The sequence below is a fragment of the Oenanthe melanoleuca genome, chromosome 12, assembly GCF_029582105.1.
Source record: "Oenanthe melanoleuca isolate GR-GAL-2019-014 chromosome 12, OMel1.0, whole genome shotgun sequence".
Taxonomy (NCBI): Eukaryota; Metazoa; Chordata; class Aves; order Passeriformes; family Muscicapidae; genus Oenanthe; species Oenanthe melanoleuca.
Genome location: NC_079346.1, coordinates 1863648 through 1880422, shown reverse-complemented (window position 1 = coordinate 1880422; position 16775 = coordinate 1863648). Strand labels below are relative to the sequence as shown.

The window sequence follows — 16775 nt, the reverse complement described above, 5'->3', positions numbered from 1 at the left end:
AAAGTCCTGCCCAAGGGATCTGAGGGAATGTTGGAGTTATCAGCACCAAGTGCCATCTTTTGAAGGACTCCAGGAGGGAGCAGAGAGGGCATTTTATTCCATGTTTATCAGGTGATGGATGATTAATAGGTCTGAGCACACAATGAATGTGAATCTCCCTTCACATGCTAATCACATGGCATTTATAAATGTCACCACCTTATCGTGGAGACACACTCCCAATTCTGGGGGCCTTCAAAGTGTTTATTCTTACCATTTTTAAGGTGGCCATTATTAAGGTTGTGTCATTGGAAACGTCCCTTTGGCCCTGCTTGAGGAATATGGGGAGATTTTATTTGGATTTCGGAGGTAATTGAATTATTGCACGTTAAATCTACTCTCCAAAAATATTCACTGCAGATAATGAAGCTTATCTTGTGTTTCTTTAACTGCTAAAATGTAGCAGTGCCTGTCACCTTGGAATTTTAATAACCAAAAAAATAATTTATAATTATTAGATTGAGAAGCTTCAGGGTTTTCCCATTCTGCTTTTTCTTTGCTTTGCAACCTAAGGCCTTAATTTAGAGTTATAAATTACAGTTTTACCATTGGAGAATTGCATAATTTTCATTTAAAAAATTCCAAATTCCACAATTTGGTCATAAAAAATGTGCATTATTATCAACAGTTATTAGGAAGTTTGAGCCTTAAGGAAATTTTATAAAGGTTCAGGGAGAGTTTGGGTACAGAAAGTCCAATTAAAAAAAAAAAAAATGGAAAGATTCTGGACTCAGTCACTACCTAAGCTGAGCTTTTTAAACTGTGAAAGACTTTCCCTATAATGTTTAGGTTCTTTGCTGTGCTCTTTGATTCTGACAGAATTGCTGTTGTCTTCCAGAGACTTTATAGACCAGAAGAATTTGGAATTAAACTAAAGAAATTAAGATTCCTTTAGGAATCTGTGCCTTGGACAGTGAAGTTGTTGAAGCTACACCTGAAGTTTGTAGGTTTGGATCTTTGGTTCTGGTCAGTGCTAAATATCCATAAATATCCATATTTTCAAAATATCCCATTGGAATTGGCAATGGCATCTTTGGCAAAGGTTGAGGAGCAAATGTGGAATGTGGATCTCTGAAACAATCACTGAGTTGTGCTGGCACAACACTGAGGGTTTGTTTTAGTTTCTTCCCTGCTCCCAAACAGGACATCAGCCTCCAGGGCCATTTATCCACCTCCTTGCCACTGCAGCCTTGTGGAAAGGATTTATTTCCCTACAAATCCCCACCTGTGGTGTCACAGAGCTGTGGGCTCAAGAATATTTACAGACCCCATCCACGAATAATTCTCAGCCAGTTGCTGATTACACTTTCCTTACAGCATCACATTAAAAGTTATCAATTTGATGCATTGTCCTAAAATGAAACTCATACATGCAAGGCTGGTGATGACAAAAAGGGCAGATTTACCCAAAAATTCCTTGTGAGCTGCACTGCTCCCTGAGATATCATTGAGATACAGCAGGACTTGGACAAAACCCTCAGAGGACTTTACAAATAGCCATCACCATGTAAAGAGAGTTTGGTATTTTAATTAAAGGTCAGACAAAACTCCAGTGTAAACCTTGGGGATGTTTTGCAGCAGTCATTTAAAGCAGAGTCACTTAACAAACTCTCACTGTATCAGTAAAGCCGTGCCCAAACCTTCCCTAAGATTTACACAAACTGCAGCCTAAACACAGGAGCCTCTGCCAAGTTCAAGCTGCAAGTTCAGCACCCATAAATCACAGCCCATGTCTGCTCCACCTCTGCTCCTGGTTGTAGCAGGGCTGTGTTTACTCCTCTGTGCAGGCACACGCAGCAGGTCAGCTGGGTGATACCTAAAAACTGAGAGAATTAAGGGAATTAAAAGCTGTTCTAGTTATTGAAGGGCCTCCAGGTACATTAAAGGCAAAGCCCCCCCAGGGGCTGCACCCAAAATGGGTGATGGGTTTTCACACTTTTATAAGTTTGGTCCATTTGTATTTTGGGGGTTAATCTCCCAATGAAGTCATTTACCCCAAGTTTGCTCCCCCAGCTCACTGCTGTTCCCATCTCTGGGCCTGAGGCAGTGAGGTGTCCTTGATTCCCAGCCTGGAGAGGAATTGCTGTGTCTGCCCAGAATGGGAGAGCAGCAGCCAGCACTGAATATGGAGTTTGGGGTAACACTAAAGAACTGCAGGATTACAAATACATGAAAATATAAAAGCTGAAAGGCAGGACTGTCCCAGGCAGGACTTGGGGCCAGCTGTGCCTCAGCTGCAGTGGTTTTTGGAGCTCATTGCAGTGTCCTGGTGATGCTCTGGCAGGGATCCTGCTGTCACTCACGGGCAGGGGCTGCAGGAGTTTCTGAAGGTCGTGCTGCTGTAAGGCTTGATTCAAAGTGTCAGCTCTGCTCTTACATCCCAGCTTCAAAACCCGCCAGGCACTTTTCCTTGCCAGATTTATGAAGTATTTGAGACTGTTTGTTCAGGGGAATATGTCTGAATTTTCAACGGGAGGCGTTGATTGCTGACTCTTCTACCTTTGGCCTTATTTGCGGATTTGTTGGGGATAAAAAAAAAAAAATAAATCAAAAAGCAGGTGACCTGGTTTGCTTGTTCATTCAGGGGTGAGCTAAAGGTGTGCAGGGAAGGTGGCACAAGCGAAAGGCTTTCCAGGGAAGCCATCTGTCTGCTCCCACCACCACCCTGCCCTCACCTTTCAGCTCTCATTTGCTGCTGTGCCGCCCAGCCGAGGGTGGGAGATGCTCCTGCGAGGGTGCTGCACGCTCATCTGGGCTCTGGTGATGCTGATGCATTCAGTGCATGCTCCCTTTGACAAATTCGGCAGCGTTTGCAGCGTTGATTTCCCTCCAGAGCCATCACAGCCCAGATTGGCAGCGCCGTGCCACGGTGCCAGGATTTATGAGGCGACCTTGGAGACACAGGAGCTCCCAAATTGAAAACATTCAGCACTCAACTTTATTTTGGATTGCTGAGCAGGCTCCCCTCTTGTATAAATCAGGATGAGATTACACAAATAATACACAACATTTATATAACATTTCATAGCACGAGGGGATTCTTCCAGGCAGGGCTGGAGTGCAGCACTCCTGCCTCCTCTAGACTTTGATTTGCTCTTGGGCCCAACCTCAAACCCTCTGTAGGACTCAGCAAAGGCAGCGCTGCCCCTCCTGCTCTCTCCAGGAGCAGTGAACTGTGTGTATGGCCATCCTCCATCAGGGCTGAGTCTGGTGATCCCAGAGGTTCTTCCCAGCCGTGATTCCACGGTGAAGGAGTTGAGCATTCCCAGGACTGCTCAGGACTGGGCCAGCCACAGCTGGTCCATCAGCCTGGGGGTGCTCCATGAACAGCTCACAACCCCTTGGTCCTGCAGAGCCGACCCCTGCATGGGCTCAGCACCCTCCCTGCTGCCCAGGGCGCTTCCAGCCCTTTGGATGGATGCTTTGGGAGCAGGGAGCCGCCGTGAAGAGGCGCTGATGGATGGGGATGAGCCAGCCGAGTGCAGGCACGTGCAGAGGGAACCTGCGAGCAGCAGCGAGCGCCAGCCCAGCCTGCACTAACGGTAATTGTCATTCAGTTTCTATCGACGTGCAGTTTATTAAACCATAAAGCAAGGCAGCAAGCACAGAGAGCAACTCCAGAGATAATTAAACATAATAAGGGTTTCACTTAATCCCTCAAAACCCAGGGGAGGCACAGTTAAGACTGAATACCCTCTTTACACTGCAAGGCTTGTTTTTGCACGAGCATTTAAGAGCACTTCCCGGGACAGGATTTTGGGATGGGGGAAAGGTAGGTCCCGCATTCACTTCTGGGTTTTTGGGGGTTTTTTTGGTTTTTTTTCTTTTTTTTTTTTTTTTTTTCTGTTCTTTGTGCCTTTACATTAGGCTGCATATTAAGCCTGAACTCATGACTTTCAAAGCAGTTTGTGGCTCATCATTTGCACTGCAGCAGCAAGCAGACAGCCTGGTGAGGGATCCTGAGGAAGGTTTGGGAGCATCCCTGGGCACAGGGCGGCCAGCAGAGCTTGGGAGCAGCCGGGCTGGTACCCAGGTGCGCTGCGCTCTCGGGCTCCTCATCTCCCGCACAGCACTCGCATTTCTTGGACGAGCAGGAGCGGGAAGGGGTGAAAGGAGGCAGCGGATGCAAAGGGCTGAGCCAGAGGCTGGGTGAGGAGAGGCTCCCTTTAAAGAGCGAGATAATTACGGCAAATCTGGGATTAAAACCGGAGGGCAACGCGCCGAGGGGAAATTTTTTGGAAAAAAAAAGAAAAAAATCCGCGAGCGGTAATTTGGGATTCTGTGATCTCCCGTAGAGAGACCGGGGCTGGTCGGGGATGGGGAGAAAAGCGGGGAGGGCGACGGGAAGGGGCGGAAGGAGCCGCAGCTGGGCTGCAGCAGGGGATGCTGCCCGCGGTGCCGGGCGCCGGGCGGGCACCGGGCGGGCACCGGCGGGGCAGGAAGGGTTAAAGCGGCCCCGGCGCTCGGCCGCCCGCCCCCCGCGCACGGCGGGGCCGGGGGTGGGGTCTGCGCGGAGCCCGCCCGGCTCCCGCCGCCGCCGCTCAATGCTGCGGGAGCCGCGCACCTCGGGCTGCGGGAGCGCTGCGCGCCGGGCACGCCCGCGCCTTCCCCGCACAGGTGAGCGCAGCGGCTCGGCTCGGCTCGGCTCGGAGGGGAGGGAGGCAGATTTGAACGGGGTTTTAGAAGAAGAAGGGAATAAATGAGGGGTTTTTAAGCAAGGCTGCGGCGCGGGGGAAGGAGAGCGCGGGAGGGATGCGGAGCCGGCGGAGGGGATGCGCGGCCGGAGGGGCGCGGAGCGCGGGGCTGCCGGGGTCCCCTCGGTGTCTCCTCTGTGTCCCCTCGGTGTCCCCGGAGCGGGGGACTGCCGGGGTCCCCTCGGTGTCCCCTCGGTGTCCCCTCGGTGTCCCCGGAACGCGGGGTTGCTGCGGGGCGCGAAGCGTGCTCCAGGGCGTGCGGAGCCTGGCTGCGGACCCCGGGCGAGTGCCGGAGCATCCCCGGAGCGAATGCGGGCGCATCCCGGAGTGAATGCGGGAACATCCCCCGGCGAGTGCCGGAGCATCCCTGGATGAGTGCAGGCGCATCCCGGTGTGAGTTCAGAGCATCCTCGGGCGAGTGCCGGAGCATCCGCGGGTGAATTCGGGCGCATCCCTGGGTGAGTGCGGCCATCCCGGAGTGCGGGTGCGAGATGCACCCTCCAGGCTGCTCAGAACTTTTTGCTGGCTGCAGCCGCGTTCCCGGCTGGAGTTGGAGCTCCTTTCGCTTTCCCCAGGCTGCTGCTGCTCCCGTGTCGTGAGCAACATACCGCAGCGTGTTGTTTTATTTATCCCAGACAGGAGCGGCTTGCTCTCGAAACTACAAATTAAAGGATGCTGCTTGCATAACAAGTGGCAATAGTTTGTATCTTCCATACTAATTACCCGTCACCTCTTAGGCTGAGCCAAAAAGGCTTTTTTTTTTCCCGAGGAGGGCTCGTTCGATAGAGCAGTCTGATGTCTTGGAGCCGCGTACTCCTCTCCCCTCGCTGGATTAATGTGGGCAGAGGATTAAGACCCAGCATGTTGATGAGGCACCCTGAGGTGCGGGGAAGCAGGGGACGTTTGGCTGGAGGGACAAGTCCATTTTTTGTGGTTTTGCTCGCCCATCCTCCGGTTTCCATGGCTCGGTTCAGGACCTGCATCCCAGCGGATAAATCACCGAGGCGGGAGCAGGGACTGGAGGCAGCTCCCCCTGCGATGGTCGCGATACTCCGGAGCTCCTTCCCGACATGCAGCACCCCCTGCCCCGCACTGGGGGCTGGCTGGCTGTGCCCGTGCTGCCAGGGAGCGCAGGGAGCCGTGACCCATCCCCGTGGCTGTGGGAGCCCCTTCCCTGCTCCCTCCGGCTCCTGCAGCAGCTCCAGCCCAGGTGTGCAGGTGATGCTGCAGCCGGGCTCCACAGCCAGCACCCAGCCTGGGGAGCTGATGGGGGGGGCCTGCACTTAAGGGGGTCCCCCAGAAGCTTCTTCTGCTGCTTTCCTGTCCGGGAAACTGAATTTTTTCTTCTTTTCTAGACATGAGGAGCTGCATTTTTTACCCTGCGTTTGTAAGTCCCTGAAAACTGCTTAAATGGCTCTTGAATAATCCTTCAAAGTCACCTCCCCTCTTTAATCTAATACCAAAAGGACTTACTTTACACGGCTAATCCCTCTTTCCTTGCTGTACAGCCTCATTTAGAGGTGTGCACGCTGCTAATTTCCCCTTGGCAGCCTGCTGGAGACAATGGCTTCCACTGGCCAGCAGCAACCTCTCCCTCCCGTGCCGAGCTCTGGGCACAGCTGAACCCACCTGGCAAGATTTTGGGGGGTTTCAGGAAGCGCCCCTTTGCAGGAAACCACCCCAAACTCCGGGTGTGTTTCTAAACACCACCTTTTGGGAGGCTCTGAGGGTCTCCTGCCCCAAACCCCCACAGCTCTTGGGTGTGAGAGTGCAGGGGAGCAGGGTGTGCTGCAGGTAGTGGAGTTGAATGATCCTGGCAAAACTCTGGAATTGGGAGGATTTCCCCGTCCTTCTGCAGCGGAGCTGAGCTCTCTCCCAGCCCGTCTGGCGCTCCCAGAATTTTAAGCTCGTTCTGCTCTCCACAGTGACAAAACGTGTGTTGGGAATGTGAATGACAGCGGGGGAGCGGCTCACCTGTGCAGGAGCACGGCTGAGGTGCTGCAGCCCCCAAAGCCTGGCTTTCCGTGGCCGAGCAGGGATGTGGAGCTGCCAGCCGCTCACCTGAGCTCGGCTGGGGCGGCTGAGGAGGGCAGGTGTGCCCGCAGCGGGGTCTGCATGGTGGGAGGGCTGGGGGTGACCTCTGCCAGGGCCACAAGGACACCTCTGCCACGGGGTGGGTGACTCTGAGACCTCAGCCATGCTTCTCCAGGGTGTCCTGAGTTGATTTTTCCAGTGTTAATTGCAGTGCTTGATTGCTGAGTGCTGATTTTCAGCCCTTGGTTGAGGAGCTTTTATTCCAGAGGGAAGGAGAGCAGCAGTGGCAGCCAGTGAGCAGCTGTGAGAGCCCACCTTGGCTCCCAAACTTGGATCTCTTCGTGCATGAAAGTCTTTCTTGTTGCTATCCAGGTCTTTATTTATTGGAATTAACATTTCCTTGGTTTTAAACTCACTCCTGTGTTACCCCACCAGGGACAGCTGGAAATCAGGGGTGAGCTCATGTAAAATTTCTCCCAGAGATGCAAAACTTTGGAGTAATTTTGCCATGTGATTTATTTACCTTGGCTTCAGGTCTGTGGAGTTAACTTGATTTTAAAAACAGAATATTCAAAACTCAGAGGTAAAGGTGAGGCAGAGTGAAGGAAGGATACTACCCAGGAGATGGATAGCTCAGTGTGTTTTTATTTGCTCTTGTGGTCTTGTTCAGCTCTGTTTGGTGAGCAGTCTGCAGGGCTGGTTCCCATCAGGGTGGACTCAGCCCTGGCGCCGAGCAGGGATGCAGACAGAGCAGGAGAAGCTGCTGCTGCTTAAAAATACTCTGCTGCCTTTGAAAGTTCATAAATCACCACAGGTCTATTTTTAGCCCCGTTAGAGCAGAGCAAGTCTGGGTTTTGCTCCCACACCTCCCCTGTGTGGCCTGGGATGACCTGGTGGAGTCTCTGCTCTCTCCTTTGATGCGCTGCTGACCCGGCGCTCAGCCCCGTCGTCACTCCAGGTTCAGCTCTCTTTGAAGAGCCTTCGGTGCAACAGTTGGGGAATTTTCCTTGCCGTTGGGAGTCCCTGCTGCTCGGTGGGTGAGTGATGTGCAGGGCAGGCACAGCAAAGAGCCGTGAATCACCCCGAGCCCACGGATGTCACTGCGAGCCCGGGGCAGGCGTGCTGCCAAGCTGGCACCGCATCCTTATCCTCACCCTCACCGCCACGGTGCTCACCCGTATCGTGACAGGAGTGACTCATTCTTTTTATTATTAGCAAAGCAAATAGCTAATGATGGCACCCTGCTGATTGATTTACTGAGCCGGTGCTCAGCTCTTCCCTGCCTCCTCCTCCCAGCGCCGCCAGATCTGGGGACACTCGAAGGGAACGTGTCAAATCTGTGTCAAATCTGCTTCTCATCCTCACACAAACGAGCTTCACATTCCTTATGAACCAAGAGAGCAGCGCTTTGTGCTCCAAACAGGGTTCTGAGTGTTGGGAATAACTCCAAGCTTTGCTATTCATTTTATGTCAATCTGCAAATCTATCCCAACCCAACACCACGACAAAAAATGAGATTTTGGGGTGTTTTTAATTGCTGGGTTAAAGCAGTGCAAGTCAAGCCCTCAGAACCAGCAGGGTCAAAGCATTTTGGAAGCAACCTGGTGGCTGTCAGTGCAGAGTTCAGCTTTGCTGAAGGGAGAAGTTTTGCCTCTGCAACATAAATTGGGATTTTTGCTTGGGGTCATAATCACAGCACAGATGCATCAGCATGTGGCCTCCAGTGAGGTAAGTGATGCACTTATTGCACTTCAGAAGGCCTCAAAAAAATAACCTGCAACCATTTCATTTTCAAAATGGCAGGGATTTAGTTTAAAAATTGCATTAAGGGTTTCAAAAATGAGGTTCTGCCGGGTTTGTTTCTTCTGTTAATTCTTCCTCAAGCTCAAGTTGCTCAGCTGTTGATGCTGTATTCCTTGAGGACTTGCTGGAGATGTCTCAGATCTGGCCAGACATCCTTATTCATGTTAGGATCCAGCCAGTACCAAGTTCTCCTGAGATAAGTTAAAGATAAAAGCACCAGGATGGTTCTTCTCCACCTTTTCTCCTCTTTGTTTTTTGGATTCAGTGAGACTCAACCTTCTCATGTGGACTTTTCCCCAATTCTTTTTGAGAGCAAGATGTGCTTGAAAGACCCCACAGTTAATCTTGATTTTCTCCAGATTTCCAGCAGACCCTGAGCCGAGCTGCTCCTGACTCCAGACTGATTTGCTCTTCCAGAAGTTCTGTCAGTGTTGTATCTTTGTTGGCCTCGGGCAAAATCTGTGTTTATAATTTATTTATATAAATGTTTAGCCGAGGAAGAGATGTGGTGTTTAAGGCCAATTTACATAAGGCTTAGCAGGTCATTGCATTTAATTAGAGCCCAGGAAGGGGAAGGAAGGACATCCCGGGTGATTGTGATGGAAAAATCTCTCTTGTGGAGGGTGATTTAATGTGAATGAGCCGTGCTGCACAGCAACAACCTACCTGTGTGATTTTAACCCATCTCTTATTAACTCCTTTATTCAGATCACGGGGAACCCTTGCAGACAACAAAACACATTTGCATCTCTGTGCTCCCAGTGATGGGAGTGTGGAGACCCAAAAAGCCATCGGGGCTGCTCAGGGCACAGCTTTCCCTTTCCCATCGCTCCTTTTCACACCTTTCCAGGCGGAAAACCTGCAGCAGAGAGATGTTTGTCCAGTTTGATCCGTGGTTTGGGTAATCTCTGGAGCACAGGGGGTTCTGCACCTCACACAAACAGCTGTGAGGAACTTGAATAAAATAAGATGGTTTTTATTCACTGCTACCTTGCTCACTGGTCAAAACTCTCTCCTCTTGTCATGAATGAATGGATGAGTCTTTTTGGGCTTTGTCTCCCAGTCTTTAAAAAAAAAAATCAAATCCCCTCTGAACAGCACTCAACTCCCAGCTTTTTAAAAGAGTTACTTAGCATAAGAGCAGAACATTTGCCTGAGAGGGTTTCAGTCCAAGAACGACTTTTCATATTTAATTGATCTGTATTGTTCAATTAGGGAGATGTATCATGCCCTCTGTTGTGCATGTATAGCTGGAAGCAGAAATGAATGAAATATGAAGCACAGCAGAAGAGTGATTTCAGCCTGAATCTGCTGCTAGTGATGCACAGAGCAGGATTTCCACAGGCCTGGATCTGTGTGAGTAAACAGGGATTGTGTAAATTCATCTCTTACCTTTGCCTTACAAATGAGCCTGAATTATCACATTTGTTCTTATTCTGCTCAGAACTCAGTAACCTCTCTGTTCTAAATCCTATTTATAAACATCCCCAGCTCCTAAATCAGCTGTCAGGATTATCCCAGCGTGCTGTGCTTGTCTGGGAACAGCTGGATTTGGCTTCTGAGCCCTGCCAGCCTCCCAAGCCCAGGTATGTGCTGAGCATCCCAGCAGTGCCAGCCCAGGCAGGAGTGACTCGGGTCCCACAGGGTGGCAGCACTCAGCCCACAGCTCTGATCCCATGGAGCATCCTGGGGCACTGGGAACTGCTCCACGGCCTGGGAGCCAGGGGAACACCCTGCTCCATGGCCTGGGAGCCAGGGGAACACCCTGCTCCATCTCCTGGAAACCAGGGGAACACCCTGCTTCATCACCTGGGAGCCAGGGGAACACCCTGCTCCATCACCTGGGATAGGGCAGAGCCAGGGAACACCCTGCTCCATGGCCTGGAAACCAGGGGAACACCCTGCTCCATGGCCTGGGATAGGGCAGTGCATAAGGAACACCCTGCTCCATCACCTGGAAACCAGGGGAACACCTTGCTCCATGGTCTGGGACAGGGCAGAGCCCAGGGAACACTCTGCTCCATTGCCTGGGAACCAGGGGAACACCCTGCTCCATCTCCTGGGATAGGGCAGAGCCAGGGGAACACCCTGATTCATCACCTGGAAACCAAGAACACCCTGCTCCATCTCCTGGGAACCAGGGAACACCCTGCTCCATGTCCTGGGATAGGGCAGAGCCAGGGGAACACCCTGCTCTGTGGTCTGGGACAAGGCAGTTCAATTGTTTAGCTGGTAGGGGATTTAACACCTCTAAACCCAATTGCTGCACTATAATTTTCTCAGCATCCCTAATTCTCAGGAACTGACACAAGAATGCACCAGATTTCTCCGTGGAACACGGTGTGATTGTCAGGATGCTGTGCCCAGTGTCCCCCTTGCTCTCCCTGCTTCTCCACCTGCAGTTTCCCTGTTTCCTTGCCCAGCCCAGAGCAGCAGCTCCTCCCTGTTTTGGCTGGCAGGTGCAGGGTCTGTGGCTGGCTCAGCATCACCCTCTGCCTGCTCCTCCCCAGCTCCTTTGGCTCCTCACAGAATCATCAGAACCACAGGATCCCTGTGCTGCGTCCAGCACGTTCCCAGTCCCTGGCAGAAAGTGCTGATTATCCATGGGGAATGATTTTAACCCTTGCAGGGATGTGTCCCTGAGCAGTGCACACACAGCCTGTCCAGGCCAAAAGGGGCTCCAGGAGAGCTGGAGAGGACAAGGGATGGAGGGACAGGACACAGGGAATGGCTTCCCACTGCCAGAGGGCAGGGATGGATGGGATATTGGGAATAAATTCCTTCCTGTGAGGGTAGGGAGGGCTGGAATTCCCAGAGCAGCTGTGGATCCCTGGAAGTGTCCAAGAGCAGGTTTGGAGCAGCGTGGGACAGTGGGAGGTGTCCCTGCCCATGGCATGGAATGGGATGAGTTTTAATGCTCCTTTCAACCCAAACAATTCCATGATTCTGTGATGATCTCTGCTGCCACAACAGCATTTTCATATCCCAGTCCTTCCCATGGAATATGAAATTATCACATCCCACATTGTTCCCCCTTGGCAAAAGCAGGTGTGGAGCAGCAGCAAGAGTGAGGCTGAGCCAGAGAACTCCTCAGGTTAATTCAGTGTTTAATGGGTCTCTTCTAATTGCAGATTTAGGGAAGAAGCACTGGTCAAATACATCTGAGAAGGCAGTGCAGAACATGGCTTGACTCAATATTTTCTCTAGTCAAGTGGAAAAAAGGAAGCTTCATATGAAAAAAGCTGGAAAGGTCAAACTAATTTGTACTTGTGTGATAATGGGTAATACCTCTATTGTTTATGAAGCCTGCAGACTCCTTCCTGTGCTAAGCACTGTCATCTATCTGATGGTGAATTGGAGAAATTAAAAATGAAGTAGCAATTGTTCCACCCTCTGTGCCTTAAGCTGCTTTGGGTGAGGATTCCTTTGAACAGTCCCGTGCTCTTTGTAAATGAGTTGAGGTGAAATTTGCTCACTTCTCTTGACTGCTGTGGCTGGAGGAAGGAGGTGGTTTTAAACAAAAAGAAAAGATTAATACTGAGGTTGAGAAGAGCCAGACTGAAACCTTGTCTGTGTCTTGCTGCTTAAGCATTCTGCCTGTGTCCCCCTGGTTCTTTATTTTGCTGCAGTCCTTTCTGTTTATTTACTAGGCTAAGTGGGATTTTTATATGCATGTCCAGCTCCTGCCATTAAAACTGGGATTGCTGAGCTCCTAATGCCCCACTGTGCTGCCTCACTTTATCCAGGTGGATTTGCAGCTCCTGTTAGCAGCCACTGGCAGCTGTGTGGTGAATTTTCCTGGGCTTCTGGTTCCTTTCCAGAACTGCACAATTTCCCACAGAACAATGGGAGCTGTGTGGGGAGTCCCTCCTGCCTCGTGCTCAGCACCAAGTGGGATTTCCAGAGGAATTCATTTGCCAGGCTTATTGCTGAGACATTTAATATCTGGAATGATTTAGGAGATCAAGTTCTGGAGTTCTGGGCTGGCTGCAGCTGCATCTGTCATTGTTGCAGAACCTTGACAGTGAACAAAAGGTGCTGCAGGGAACCATAACTCACCCAGCACATTAATGGGTTCCCAGCCTTGCTTGCTCAGCTGAATGGAGCTGTGGGGTCTCACTGGCCAAAGGTTTTCCACAGAAATGGGAGTGGGCATTCCCAGAGGGATGGAGAGAGCTGGCTGGGACTGCTGCTTTCCACTCCTGGTGAAATGGGGATAAAACCCCTCCAGCCTCTGGGCTTTCCTGGGAACAGGGTACTGTTGTTTTAAAGGAATTTTTTTAATGGGGGTCCACAGTAAAAAAGAAAAGGCTTTGACTGAGAAAGTTCCATCAGTTTTGGTGATGTCACTGTGAGCACAGGAGGGCCAGGGACACTCATGGGTCATTTTTGTCACTGGGAGGAGATGCTCGATCACCCTCCCACTAGCAGGAAGTGCTGGAACGTCCCTGGAGGGATTTAAAAGCTGTGTGGATGTGGCACTTGGGGACAGGGGTGAGGGGTGGCCTTGGCAGTGCTGGGAATGGTTGGACTTTGGTTCTAGAGGGTTTTTCCAGCTGCAGTTCCAGGGCAGCTCATCTCCCTGGCCGTGATTCTGCTCTCACTCTTTTTTCCTGATCCTGCCTGTCTTGCTGATGGATGATCCCAGTTCCTGGGAGGTTCCAGCCCTCTCTGAGTTGCCCAATTCCTTGGCATGGCAGGGTGAGATGATGCTCTGACCTCACCCTTGGGTGTGTCCAGTGTCACTGTGACCTTGTCTGCAGCCACCAGCAGCTCCTGGGACCCGGGTTTTGGGCATCACCAATCCCTTCATGGTGGAGAGAACTGCCTGCACATTTGGTAATGGGCTTAATCACCCTGCAGGGCTTGGAATTTCCAGGCAGATTCAAGCCTAGAGAAAGTTGAGAGGTTTCTGGTGTCAATCTGTGGTCTGTGGCCCAGCCAGTGCTCCCAGTCATTCCCAGTTTATCCCCAGAGTGCAGCACTGCTCCCATAGCCAGCCTGCCATCAGCACTCACTGCATCTCAGAGCCATTTTATTATTAGGATTATTATTGCATTTTCAAACCATTACCTAAAATATGGAAACACTGCCCCTAGAAAAGTGGATTATCCTTTCCTCAACAACTAATTTTATTTCACTCAGGAAAATTTGATTCAGATTTCTGAAGCATTGCCACTAAGCAGCTTTCTAAGCAGAGCTGCAGTGCACGACCAAATTAAATCCATGTAGGGAAAAGGGAAATGTTGTTGTTGCAAGTGTCCAAAGGGGTTGGAATGAAAATAATCTTATAGATCAAACTGAAATTGAGTTCAGATATAATGGAGGGAGCTCAGCTCTGTTCCTGGGAAATTCCATCTGTCAGAAATAAACTCAGGGGTCACATTTTAAAATGGCATTTCTAGTCCTGGGCCATCCAGCTGGGATGTCAGCCCTGTGTGTGCAAAAGAGTTTAAGCTGTGTGAATCTGCTCAATAAAAACAACAAAAATGTAATAAAGAAGGTGGGGGAATGCTCTTTGAGCAGTTATAAAACCCTGCCCAAGCTGCACCGGCCTGAGGTGGCAGATTCTGTCTCTGAGTGACTTTTGAGTAAGTTTGGCCTAAATTTTGTCCAAACTCAGCATCTCCAGGAGAAAACACCTTGTGAACTCTGCAGTGTGGGGTAGCAGCAGTTGGAACCGGTCTGACCCTTCTTACTGTGGGCTCTGAATGGAATTCAGATTCCAGGTCTGAAATGATCCTTGTGGAATTCTCCTTAGCTGGTCCTGTTTTACTGGAGATGAACAGCTGAGATGCACAAGATGCTGCTCAGAGATACTGAGATATTTAAGTACTGGAATTTCTAGCAAGTTCTACCCAAATTCTTTGAATTTTAGGGTACTGAGCAATTGGAAGAAATAAGTTTATGGCAGAGGAAGAATTTCAGCACTGACTTCTTTCCTTCTCCCCTGTGGATTGCATCATAACTCTGTCTGATGCTTAAAAGATTTAATTATTTTTGCACCTGTAGTTTTGCTTTAGATCATTCTTTCCCAGCTCATGGGATTCAGGGTCTCAATGAATTCTTGCTTTCAAATAACAAATATCTGGGAATGAAAATGTTAGGTTTTTTTTAAAATGCAATCAAATATGATTTAGCTGACTAAAACATTATGAATAGACCCAAGCATTCCCTCAGAAATACTTGACAATATCGATATGAAGGTAATGTCATCCATTAGCATTGTGTGGAATATAAAACATCATCCAGTATTTAAATCCATCTGCAGTGAATCCTCTGTAACTTTACTGACAGAACCTAAATTTAGGAACTAATTAAATTCCATGGAACAGAAGAATGCATTTCTCCCCTTCTTGTAAGGACAGAGATTTGGAGTGTTAGCTGTACTTCTATTTTTAAATCATTGAGTAGATTTTATATAGATAAAATTATATACCTGTTTGTTTGTTGGTGGTTTTTTTTTTTTGTTTTTTTGTTTTTTTTTTTTTTTTTTGTTTTAATTTCTACATCTGTATTTAGGATCTCTGCCCAAAGTCCAGCTCAGACCCCTCTGTGATGGGGGTGGTTGAGCTCAGGGAGTGGAAGGGATAATTCCCTGCCCAGCCAGGTCTGGATCCAGCCCCACCATCTGCTCAGAGCATCCAAAATAACTCATTTCACCCCCAAAGTCAATTCAGGCCTTTTCTTTCCCTGCCCCATCCTCTGGCTGTGGAAGATTCCAGCTTTAAGGCTGTGGTGAAATGAAGTGTGGACCCAGGTTCAGGGCCAAACACTTTAAATAATTGATGGACAGCTTGATTTCTTTAGCCTTGCTAAAGTAAACAGATTTTCAGATGAACAGGAGCTGAGTTAGGTGTTTAGTTGGGGGGAAAAAAGCCCTTTGAATTCCACTGATTTCCCCCAGGGTTAACTCAGCACTAGGATAAAGAACTTGAGAGGATCACAGAATGGTTTGGGTTGGAAAGGACCTTAAAGAGCATCTGATTTCAGGGACAGGGACAGGACAGGGACAGGACAGGGACACTCCCACTGCCCCAGGTGCTCCAGCCCCAATGTCCAGCCTGGCCTTGGGCAGTGCCAGGGATCCAGGGCAGCCACAGCAAATCTGGGAATTATAGAATTCTGGGAAATCTCAGCCCCTTCCCACCCTGACAGGGAGGGATTTCATCCCAAAATCCCATCTCCTCCTACCTTCCAGCAGTGGGAAACCATTCCCCCTTGTCCTGCCAATCCAAGCCCTTTTTATTCTGTTCAAGTTCTTTGGATTCTTTTTTAGGCAAAAGAAAAAAAAAAAAAAAAAAAAAAAAAAAAGAGGAATCCCTCTTAAATGAAATACCTAACCTGCAAAGGAGAAAGCAGGAAAGTTGTCATTGCTACTTGTGAGCTGTTTTGACTTTCGTGAAATTTTGTGTAAATTTTTATAAATAAATGACACAACTGGAATAGATGCATTTCCCACAACACCTGCCAGGCTGTGCAAGCGTGAGGCAAGGCAAGAGGCAAAGAACTCCAAGTTCCTGACCCAAATATTGTGTAAGTTGAGAAGAAAAGGCAAACAGAGACCAGGCAAGCAAACAGCAGGAGGAGAGGCAGCTAATGAGCATCCATGGTTTGATTGCTTAATGGGGCTGTGGTCTTGAGGCTGGTGTGGAGGAAGGATGTGCTGTGGACAGGCAGGATGTGCAGGGAAGTGGGATCAGCTCCCTGCAGAAGGAGCAGGAAATGTGTCTGTGCTGGGGGCTGCTCATGTTCCACTGCTGCAAGGGGCTCCATCTATCAGCTGGAAACAGCCAGGGCAGAGTTAGGCTGGGCTTAGCAGGAGGAGCCTGAGGAGAGGAGGGATGTGCTGGAGCTCAGAGGAACTCTCTGCTTTCTGCAAACCTCCCCTGGAGTTCCTTTCACTGGTGGAATATCAGTGAAACAGGGCGCTCCTGAGAATTCATTTATGGCACTGTTTGTTTTCACTAATGACACAAGACACCGAATTCTTGAAAATTCTCAGAGCTACAAAAGTGGTGAGAGCAGCAAATCTGCTTGGATCCCAAATGCCTTTTCCCCCTTCTCTGTATTTTTTTATAATCCTTTTGCTCTTTGGGTCATATTACAAGTTTAAATACTTCCTTATCCTTTTCTGAATTGGAACTTGTTTGGAATTCATAAAACTTGTTTAGAAATCATAAAATTTGTTTAGAAATCATAAAA

At 49.5% G+C, this 16775-nt stretch overlaps 1 protein-coding gene across 3 annotated transcripts in view; it reads left to right on the top strand.

Annotated features, from left to right (window-relative positions):
* Positions 1-4521: 4521 nt before the first annotated feature.
* The window catches only part of LOC130258400 (contactin-4), a 259140-nt gene continuing 246886 nt past the window's right edge, over positions 4522-16775 (top strand). For 2 of the 3 annotated variants that reach the window (XM_056501727.1, XM_056501725.1), the window contains exon 1: positions 4522-4656. The gene's annotated coding sequence lies outside the window, so the exon portion shown is untranslated. The remainder of the gene's footprint in view (positions 4657-16775) is intronic. The other variant, XM_056501726.1, reaches the window with a different exon arrangement.